Raw genomic sequence first — 10,229 nt, 5'->3', positions numbered from 1 at the left:
ATTTTAGTATTTCCACTCAGATCTATTACACTTGTATGAATGTAGATCTACCAAAGTGTAATCAGAGACATGCCATCCCCCACAAATTCAGTAACAAAGGTGAGTACATAACTTTAGCAATACCCAAGTTTTAGGAAATTTTGGCTAAAATCCAGTAGTAAGGCAAAACCAGAGTAGACCCACTGAAACTGAATCAATTGGAATGTGATGACTCAGCTCCTCCATTAAGTTCCACTAATTCAGTGGCCCTATTCTAGTTACTATTACTACTGTTTTTTAGCCATTGTGTTACTTATTTATCATGCAGGTTACTCATGAATAAACACCAATTCTCTAGTCATTTTCCTCCAAAACACATTTAAAAATAGTTGATACAGTGCAATTATTCCCCAAAGCTGACACCGCATAATTCACATTCTGTTTAGTAATACTTTTACCTAACATTTTAAATATAAAGTTATTAATTTAATTTAAAAAAATAATAATTTACTGTTTTTAGCTTTCAATATTGTATTTTAATTATGTGATCTGCCTTGGGTGCTCTTTTAGGAGGAAGGTGGGGTTAAAATATTTGAAATAAAATAAATGTTCAGCAAGTTCAGATACTTGAGGTCTCAAAGTTACATTCCCAATTTCAGTGATTCATTGATGTTACACAAAGTCTTCTCCTCACCACAGTCTTCTCTGCACAAAAAAATATTAATGGGCACATTAGCTTTGCTGTAAAATAGAGAGAACAGTATTAATCACATCAGGCAGACGTCTGGCATATTCATACTCAAGTGGTTGAGAGAGAGCATGATGCTTTTGAAACGGCTATATATTTGTGCAAGAAACTTACATTGTGAAGGATTCCCCTACTCTAACTCTTAAAGATGGTATGCACACTCTTACCTTGCTATACAGCAGAGGAGTGAACACCCTGCAAACATAACACACAGTGTGTCAGTATGAATCCTGGTAGCAACCTCATAGGAGAACAGCTGCCTAAAGGAATGGTAGCCAAATGTCTTGCATAGAAGAATGATCCTAAACAACTAACTTAATAATAATACTAGACAGATGTGATTCAAATATATCAACCCATTCTAGGAAAAAATTAAAATAGTTTAGAGTGAAATTCACTAGATTGCTACAAAGAAAGGAATGGGTATCCATATCTAATATGAAGCTAAGCTCAAAACTTAATTTTATTTTTTGCACATGTCAAAAAATAAGCTATACAGAGGCAGAATTTCATTGTTCTAAGGTTTAGAAAATTTACTTCTTTTTGGATCGTAACTTTCAAATGCATTCAGCCACCACTGGCAGTGCCTAGAAGAATCTTGGAACTGTAGTCTATAAAAAGTAACTTTACCAAACTCTGACACGTTGCACATCCATCCACTCCCAAATTAGTATTCTGAGGTTTGGAGAAAACTTTCACTGCCACTGGAGATGCCCTGCCCCCTGCATATGGCACAGTAGTTCTGGGAGGTAGGAAAACACCCAGAGCCAAGTTCCCTTTATGAAACAAATGAATCCCTGGCACTCGTGTGCCCTGGTCACTATGGGACACTTATGGCCAAGTTAGATCGTAGCATAAATTTGTAGTTACATGATGCTCGGCCATTAGTGATTCATTTTACCGGCCAGCAGTGTAACTGTGTTTCAATCTCCCCCTGCCAGGAGACTTTTGGTTTTTTGTTCCAGTGGCATTTTAATATATTCCTTAGCTGTATGTCATGTGTGTACAATCCTATTGATGCTTTTTCAAAGCAAATTCATCAGGGAAGGTGACCGCCACTACTGCCACGTGGATGCTCTTCTCTATATAATTTTTATCTCTTTTCTGCAGCTAGAGTGTTGATACATCGGTAAATTTATGTTTTAAAGGCATTGGTAATTGCCTTTAAAGGCATCTGGCAAACAGAACAGCTCTGGGTGGGGTTATCAGGTCCATTGAGTGCAATGCATTGCTTCCAGTGCAATATTTCTATCAGTCTCCTTTGCTTAAACAAAACAACTAGGGCTGACCATGCAAGACTGTATCTGCAATGCATTCTTTTCATTTCATTGAGAAATACTAGATGCTATTATTACTATTTATTTTCTAGTCACCAGGCTAACCTATCTAACTTCATTAATTTTTACAACACTCCTGTAAGATAGGCCCAGTATTACAAATGGGGGACATTGCGAGGAAAGATAGTCTTAGCATGGTTACTAATCTGTTAGCAAGGCAAGATCTGGACTGGAGACCTTACAAATCAGTTCCTTTGGCTCCCAGTTATGGCACAAGGACTCTGTTTTCAGCAATTACTAGTCTGTGCTTCTAGAGCACCTTCAATTGACAAGGATGTCATCTTTCTCTCACTCTTGCACTTGAATACCAAACATAAACCCATTTGTTTCATAATTCACTCTTACTTGGCTTGAAGCAGACAAATCTGTGTCAAAGGCAAGTAAACAGCAATATCTAGGTGCTAGTGACCATGTCAGAACTTTTTGTTTGTTTGTTTTTACTAAAACTTCCAGAATCCACAGTGGCCATGGAAGCTAGAGGATGTGCGAATTCTAATCCCAAAAAAGGATTATTTCCAAAGCTCCTAAATTGCATTTTAAAAACATCTTGGTTGCATCAGGTGTTGTCATATTTACAACAACCATGAAGGAAATTAATTTAATATTTTTGACAATTACAATTTGCAGTGATTTAAATCAGTATGTCCTAAAAACTCTAAAAATAAAAATGGCATACGGATAATTCTGGCAGGAAGAGATGTATTCAAATTTCTAGACCATACAGGGCACAGTGCTTAATTATTTCTATAAGGAAGATGCAAAAGTGGGGAATCTGGATTTAACATACTTAACATAATAGATACATCACAACCTGCTGCTCAGATGTTATCCCCAAAATTCAATGAAAGTTTCAGTGAAAGCTCACAAAGCAGGGAAAGTCTGCTGGTGGAACTGTAAAATCATTCAAACTGTTTGTGTAAATGCAGTTTGCTCGGGTGATAGCCAACAAATACACACTGAAACACACACACACACACTTAAGTCTATTTCTGGATTTCCCTTGTGCTTTCTACACTGATATATTTGCATATTGTTGCACTGGAAGAGTTCACTTTTGCTATTCAAGAAGTGTATCAAGAAGCTCCAGAGTCAAAATCAACTTTGCAATGGAAACCACCCAGACAAATCTCCAAATTCTGTGCAATTTGATGTTCTTTCTGGAAACAAAACGTGAATCCTTGTTGTGGGATCCTTCTTCCCACTTTCAACTGCATGCGAAAGCCACTGCTTACAACCATACCAGAGAGCATCATCATAGTTCATCCATTAAAGGCGTCAGTTTGCTCATATCCATTAGCTCATGTACTGTGGTATCTCCATGGTGCCATTACTAAACGATGCCTGTTGCATCAATCAGATTGTGTCAAAACCCTACGTATATAAAAATGAAATGGCATAGACAAAAACTCTTCTTGTATGTATGTACATGTATGACATTTGGTCTTGTCATTATGTATGGGAAGCCACCCAGAGTGGTCATATCGACCAGATAGGCGAGATATAAACAGAATAAACAAACAAACAAACAAACAAACAAATAAATAAAACTGAGCTTATGAAAAGCATATTATGGCTCCATGCTCACAGATGGAGAAAGAAGAGGAGCCAACGTAGGTTAAGGCAACAGTACTAAGAGATGTGAAACTAGATTAAATTCCTGGTTCTAAGTTTGATGCTGGTATAATCAGAGGCTCTTCAAATAGGAGGCTGTCAAGCAAGTGCACGCTAAAGCCACAGAAACAAGGCTTGCAGGAACAGTGAGAGGCACAAGGAATCAAATGCCTGGCAAATAACAACCTTGATCCAATAAAGCAGGAAAAGCAACAGGCAGACACCAGAGTGGAAGAGAACTGCTCATTTTCAGACCAGAGGGTGGGCCCCAAAGAGGGTGGAGCACAGCGGACACACCCTGATGGATGGATGGGTGAGAAATATTTTCAGTTCGCATTGCGATGTCAAGCAAATTTAGACCTCCCAACCCTGAACAGGAATAGAAACATAATTGGCTGTTGTACGCCATGATTTTTATATGTTGCAATGCAGTTTGAAGGGGAAACGACATGTAAAAAATTAATAGAGCTTAAAATAAAATTGAAAAGGGCACAATAAAATGCATACATCTGCATTTGTGCATGTAAAAAAAGGAAGGAAGGAAGGAAGGAAGGAAGGAAGGAAGGAAGGAAGGAAGGAAGGAAGGAAGGAAGGAAGGAAGGAAGGAAGGAAGGAAGGAAGGAAGGAAGGAAAAAGAAAAGCATGTGCTTCGCCTTCCTGATTTCCCCCACTGTTTCCCATACAAATGACTAGAAGGTCTCCTATATCTCACCAGTAAAGCAGATACGGTACTTTATGTGCAGAAAGACCTAGGTTTAGTCCCTCCAGTTTTCAGTTAAAAGATCAAATCAACAGTGATGTGACGAATCTCTGCCCGAAGCCCTGAAGAATAGCTGCCAGTCAGAAGAGGCAATACTGAGCTAAATGGGCTGATAGGTTGACTTGACTTAGAGTAGCTTCCTATGGAAAGGAAGACTGGGATGAGAGTGGAAGACTATCTATAATGGGTTTTTTTAAATCAATCTAATTACATAAAAACTAAGGAGGAGAGGGAGGGGTATAAAAGCAGCTTTGTGGTGGGCCAAACTATGCCAATACCCTCAAAAGTGTGCTGGAGAATAGTTAACACTACATGGCGATGAAAGATGAAGCTTTCCCATTTGAAACTTCCTCCCAGGAAAGGCTTCCCAGATGACATCTGTGAGAGGAGCTCTTGGTTCACACAGGGAAAAGGCCAGGGGAGGTGAGAGGACAGAGAGAGCTACTTGGCAGTTCGTAAAGGCAATAATAAAATGTCCTTTTGCCTTGCCTTGCCAATGTGTGTGAAGAGTTGGCAGAACACACCCACAGATGTGGGAAACCATTCAACATCATTATACCTTATTTGATGGCAGGTGAAAACTCTTCTATCTAAGTTGTCATTGTTGGTTTTTAAAACAAAACAAAACCAAAACATGATGGAGTTTTAATAGTCCTGCAATGTGCTTTTATTCTATGGTATTTATTGTACGTCCTGGGATACCCAGAGTGCTGTAGTGGAGAGAGTAAGGGACTAAAGCTCAGGAGGCCTGGGCTTAAATCCCCACTCTGCCCGGGAACCTCACTAGGTGTGTGGAACAGGTGAAACCATTCCTTAAATATCTCACTTACCTTGACAGCCCTGTTAGGGCCAATATTAAGTCAGCTGCAACATGAAGGCACATAAGAAATTTTATGTCTTACCCTCTGTGCCTCTCCAAGAGCTCTGTGCCTTGATAAATAAATATAAAGAGAGGCCAGGAGGTGTTATGCTTCTTCGGCTCTTCTTGTGTTGTAATGTATTCAATGCGGTCTTACAAATCCCACCTTTATCTCTTAGTTTTCACCACAGACAAAATCCAAGTGTGTATCTTCATACATTTCAGCAGATATGATAGCAGCTCTAGAAGGTGATCAGTGTGACTAAAACATAGGACATTGTAAAGAAATTTGACTTACGCTGAGATTAATAGGCACACAGCACACTACCATGGTTTGGCAACTGAGAACATAACCTGTTGAATCAATAACAATTTAAACAACTACACACGAAAGACATCCTACGGTTTAACAGCAATCACCTATTATTTCAATTGCAAGCAGGGAAGATAAAGGGCTGCACAGTCATTATAACCGATACCTGGGAATGAGCAAACAAATCAGCAAAGGACCTTCTGCAGCCCATAGGCACTAGCCACCAGAAAGACAGCTTGGAACACAAACTTTTGTTTACTCTTTCCAGACCTTCTCCTCTCACCCCAGCTACCCTGCCAGTACACCACACTCTTGACCTAAAGAGACCTCTACAGCGACAGGGAGAGATATTTCCCCCCTGAAACCTTCAGCTGCCAGCTATGATGTGGCCCACTGCCCAGCTAGTAAGTGACTCCCTGCAATGAATTTATTTTGCTGAACAGCTAATTAAGTAGATTTGGTTTTTAAGAAGGTGGTTCCAATCAAGCCAGTGCCTTGGACAATTTTTAAAGCAATTTTTCAGCAGAGTGAAAATGTGCTCGACTTTCTGCTGTGCCCCAAAGAAAAGCTGCTTGGCATATAAAGAAAGCAATTTCCAATTACCGTATTTTTCCATGTATAAGACGCCCCCATGTATAAGACACCCCCACTTTTCTAACCCAAAATTAAGAAATCTAAGTGGGGCTTACCAAGTGGAGGGAAAAGCAGGGATCAAAGCCCTGCAGGATCACTTTGATCCCTGCTTTCCCCTCCACTTACTTTTGTTCTTTACTCGGCTTACTTCCGTGTATAAGACGACCCTCAATTTTTAGTCTAAAGATTTTAGACATAAGTAAAATCTTATACATGAAAAAATATGGTAAGTCCCAGGACACTGCCCACCACATGCCTCCTGGTAATCTTAGCCAAACCACTGCTTTGCATGACTCACCTAGATCAGGAGCCAGTTTCTTGTGGTTACCCCCACTACAGAACCTCTTGGACCACCACCTTTCTGGAGAGATGACTCTGTTAAGACCATGCAGAAGCAACTACAAGTTTCTTAACAGGAGGCTGACAGAAGCAACTATTAATGTCAGAGACTTTATACATGTAGCTTAAAAGTCTCTCTGCATCTCAGCAGCAGGAGCTCCAAAGCAACCTAAATGGAGAGAATGCACAGGAGGCATTGGGGGTATAAATTATTCATTCCCTTGTTCAGCTGCCAATACATCTACATTCTTCGAGGCCCACATGGTGCTCTGCTTTTGTTTCAACTGTAATGGAAGATATCACGCTTCCTTTGATAGTTCTTGAAGGCAAACGAGAAGCATCATTTGTTCCCTTCATGTCAACAGCAGGTAGTCCTTTAAAAATAATAATTGGCAAACTGCCATGTGCAGCACCTCACATGGATGTGTCTGGAGTCTTGGAAGCTTGACTACTCTACATTCTCCTGCAAACAGACCTTGAATGTGAATGTATGTGGAGCTTTTAGCAGGAGAGGACAATTGACCAAATACTCCTGTCTAAGATAGCCATCCTCTTCCACTAAGTGTGTGGCTTCAAGAGGGATGTACATGGAGCAGTGAGGGAAGAAAACACAACCTAGCCAGCCAGAGCAGCCGTATCAGTCCTTGCTATCAGTGGGGCAATGGGGGTGCAGCCAGATTGTCCTCACATCAAACAGCACACTGACTTTAAACACAGCCAGAGACCTTACCCTCATGTCTCTACATCCCAAATGACACTACAGATGACATATTCCTTTAAAGGAGAATCTTTTGAAAAGGAACCTACAATTCTAGAAAACGAAGTAAAATTTGTTCCTGAAGACACTTGGAAGAACTAAATCACCAGGAATAGGGGTACCAATAGAGTTATTTCAAGCTACAGAGCACGGACTCTATTAAAAACCTAACAATAATATTAAAAACAAAATAGCATCCCTCACTCTAGAAGCATTCAATATATATTCCAATACTAAAGAAAAGAGACTCTGAAGATAGCTATGGGACCATTGCATTAATTGTGAATATATTTGAAGCAGTAGTTCCCTAGAGGAATATGCTAATCAGAAGAAAGATGTGTGTCTCTGTAATCTGGAAACCTGTGTAACAATGAAACTCCAGAAACAGAGTCAGAATCTTCTGGGAAGCAACTATAAAAATTAAATCATATTGGGAGGCATCAAGGAAAAGGATATTTTGAATATACAAGTTTTATACAAGGGGGTGCTGATAAGTAATGAGCCTTACCCAGAAAAAAATGAGCTAGGAAGCTATAAATTACAGAGTGTATTGGCCAATTTGTCTGTATTCAATGGTGCAAAAATCAACTACCTATGATTTTAACTTATCTTTCATGATCAGGTCCAAAGTGAATATGGCAGCACCTCCAGAAAAGTTCAATGTGGAAGAGCATAGGACCATAATCAAGTTCCTGTGTTTCCAAGGGAAAGGTGCAAAGGAGATCCATGATGAAATGTCAGAAACTCTGGGTGACAGTGGCCCTTCATATGCAACAATGAAACGTTGGGTTGTCAATTTTTAAACTGGCAATTTCGGTATTAAAAGTGAGAAACCCAGTGGAAGGCCTATTTCTGTCTCTGTGCCTGCAAATGTGAAAGCCATTCATGACATGATCATGGAGGACTGCCAAATATCAGCCAAAAGTATTGCTACATATCTGAGAATATCACGTGAGAGAGTTGGTTCCATTATCCACAACAATTTGGAAATGAGAAGGCTGGCAGCAAAGTGGATCCTCACACTTTTGACAACCAAACAAAAGAAGAAATGTGTGGAGTCATCGGTGGCTGTTTTGGAACATTTCACAAGAAATGAGTCAGATTTCCTGGGCAAACTGGTAACTGGTGATGAGACATGGATTTACTGTTATGATCCTGAGACAAAGGAACAGTCTAAAGAATGGAGGCACAGTGGTTCTCCCAGGCCAAAGAAGTTCGAGTGCAAAGGTCGGTGCAGAAGCAAATGGCAACAGTTTTTTTGGGGATAAGAAGGGAGTTCTGCTGGTGAACTACCTCCAACAGGGTTCAACCATCAATGCAAAATACTCACCATCCAGCGAAGATCCTCCATAGGGCAGCCATTTCCAGTGGCTATCTTGCGAGGAATCCGTCCCAGAAAAGAGCCGGGAGCCATTTTATTTACCCGGTGGCCATTTTGAAACCGCTGATCAGCTGTAGGAAAATTGTCGTGTTGGGGGTGGTGGCAGGTGCAGGCCCGCCCCCTTGCACCTCCCACCCCACCCCACCCCCCCACAGGCAAAGTGAGGGGGGTGCTGGGGGGGTGGGCCTGCCCTTGCCAAACCACCCCGGCAAAGCCCAGGTTTCAGAGGCTTCCCCAGTGCATTTCCACTGCCTGTTTACCTGCTGGGCAAGCCTGGGGAAGCTTTTAAGACCAGCGCCAATCAGCTGTGAGGCGGGGAGGGGGAGGGGCTGGAGCAGAGAAGATGGTCTGAATAGGCTTTTCTCACTTTGCAATGATCGGTGGGAACCGATTCTTCGCAAAATGACGATTTTCCTACAGCTGATTGGCAGTTTCAAAATGGCCACCGGGTAAATAAAATGGCTCCTGGCTCTTTTCTGGGACGGATTCCTCGCAAGACAGCCACCGAAAATGGCCGCCCTATGGAGAATCTTCGCTGGACGGTGAGTTTCCAGCCCATTGGAACACATTGAAGGGGTTTCAATGCGTTTCAATGGCCTTTTTATTTTTGCATTACGACGTTTTCATTCTACGGCGATTTGGCTGGAACGAATTAACGTCGTAATGCGAGGCACCACTGTATTACTGTTCTTTATTGATAAAGTTGAGGCAAAACATCAAGGAAAAATGTTGAGGAAAGCTCTCCAAATGTGTCATCCTGTTGCATGACAACGCCTCATCACACACTGCTGGTGAAACAATAGTAAAACTGACCTCCTTAGGCTTTCAAGTGATGCCCCATCTACCCTATTCTCCCGACCTGGCTCCTTCTGACTATTATCTGTTCCCCAAACTCAAAAAACACTTAAAGGGACAACGAACTGGGAGTGTTCTGTAGGCAACTAATGCTGCAAATGAGTGGTTACACCAGCAGTCGGAAGAATTGCAGGGACTTAAGAAGCTGCAGGACAGATGTTGCAAATGTGTTGACTTCCTGAGGGAATATGTAGAATCGTGTGGCAGTTACAGCTTCCTAGCTCAATATTTTCTGGGAAAGGCTCAATACTTATCAGCACCCTCTCGTATTCACTATAGCAGTTCAGTGCAAACAACTGCTGTAGCATTGCTTTCTAGCAGTAAGAACCACTAAGAAGAAGAAAAAGCCCCTTCTTGGAGGTAGGCAAACTAAGACTATGCTGGCTGCAGTATTATCCGAGTTATGGTTCAAAGCAGTAACTTCTTCTACCCTTGCAGGATACCAGCAAATGGGCCACAGCAGCTTCTGGAAGAGCTGTTGCCACCTCAGCTATGCTTTAACTTAAGGGCCGTTCAGAATGAGGAAGAAAACAAGTGCCACTTTCAGATCCATACCAGCCACTTTCTTACTGCAGTAAATGCTTTTGCTGCTGTGGCTGGCTAGCCTGCTGCAGTCCACAAGATCAATAAGAAGAAAAAGCCAATACAGGAAATTTT

At 41.3% G+C, this 10,229-nt stretch overlaps 1 protein-coding gene across 5 annotated transcripts in view; it reads right to left on the bottom strand.

The window, feature by feature from the left end:
- The window catches only part of TMEM229B (transmembrane protein 229B), a 73,637-nt gene that overhangs the window by 31,836 nt on the left and 31,572 nt on the right, over nucleotides 1-10,229 (bottom strand). The gene's annotated exons all lie outside the window — the stretch shown is intronic.

The sequence above is a fragment of the Pogona vitticeps genome, chromosome 1 (genome assembly GCF_051106095.1).
Source record: "Pogona vitticeps strain Pit_001003342236 chromosome 1, PviZW2.1, whole genome shotgun sequence".
Taxonomy (NCBI): Eukaryota; Metazoa; Chordata; class Lepidosauria; order Squamata; family Agamidae; genus Pogona; species Pogona vitticeps.
The sequence above is the reverse complement of the archived record's forward strand: the minus strand, read 5'-3'. Positions and strand labels throughout refer to the sequence as shown.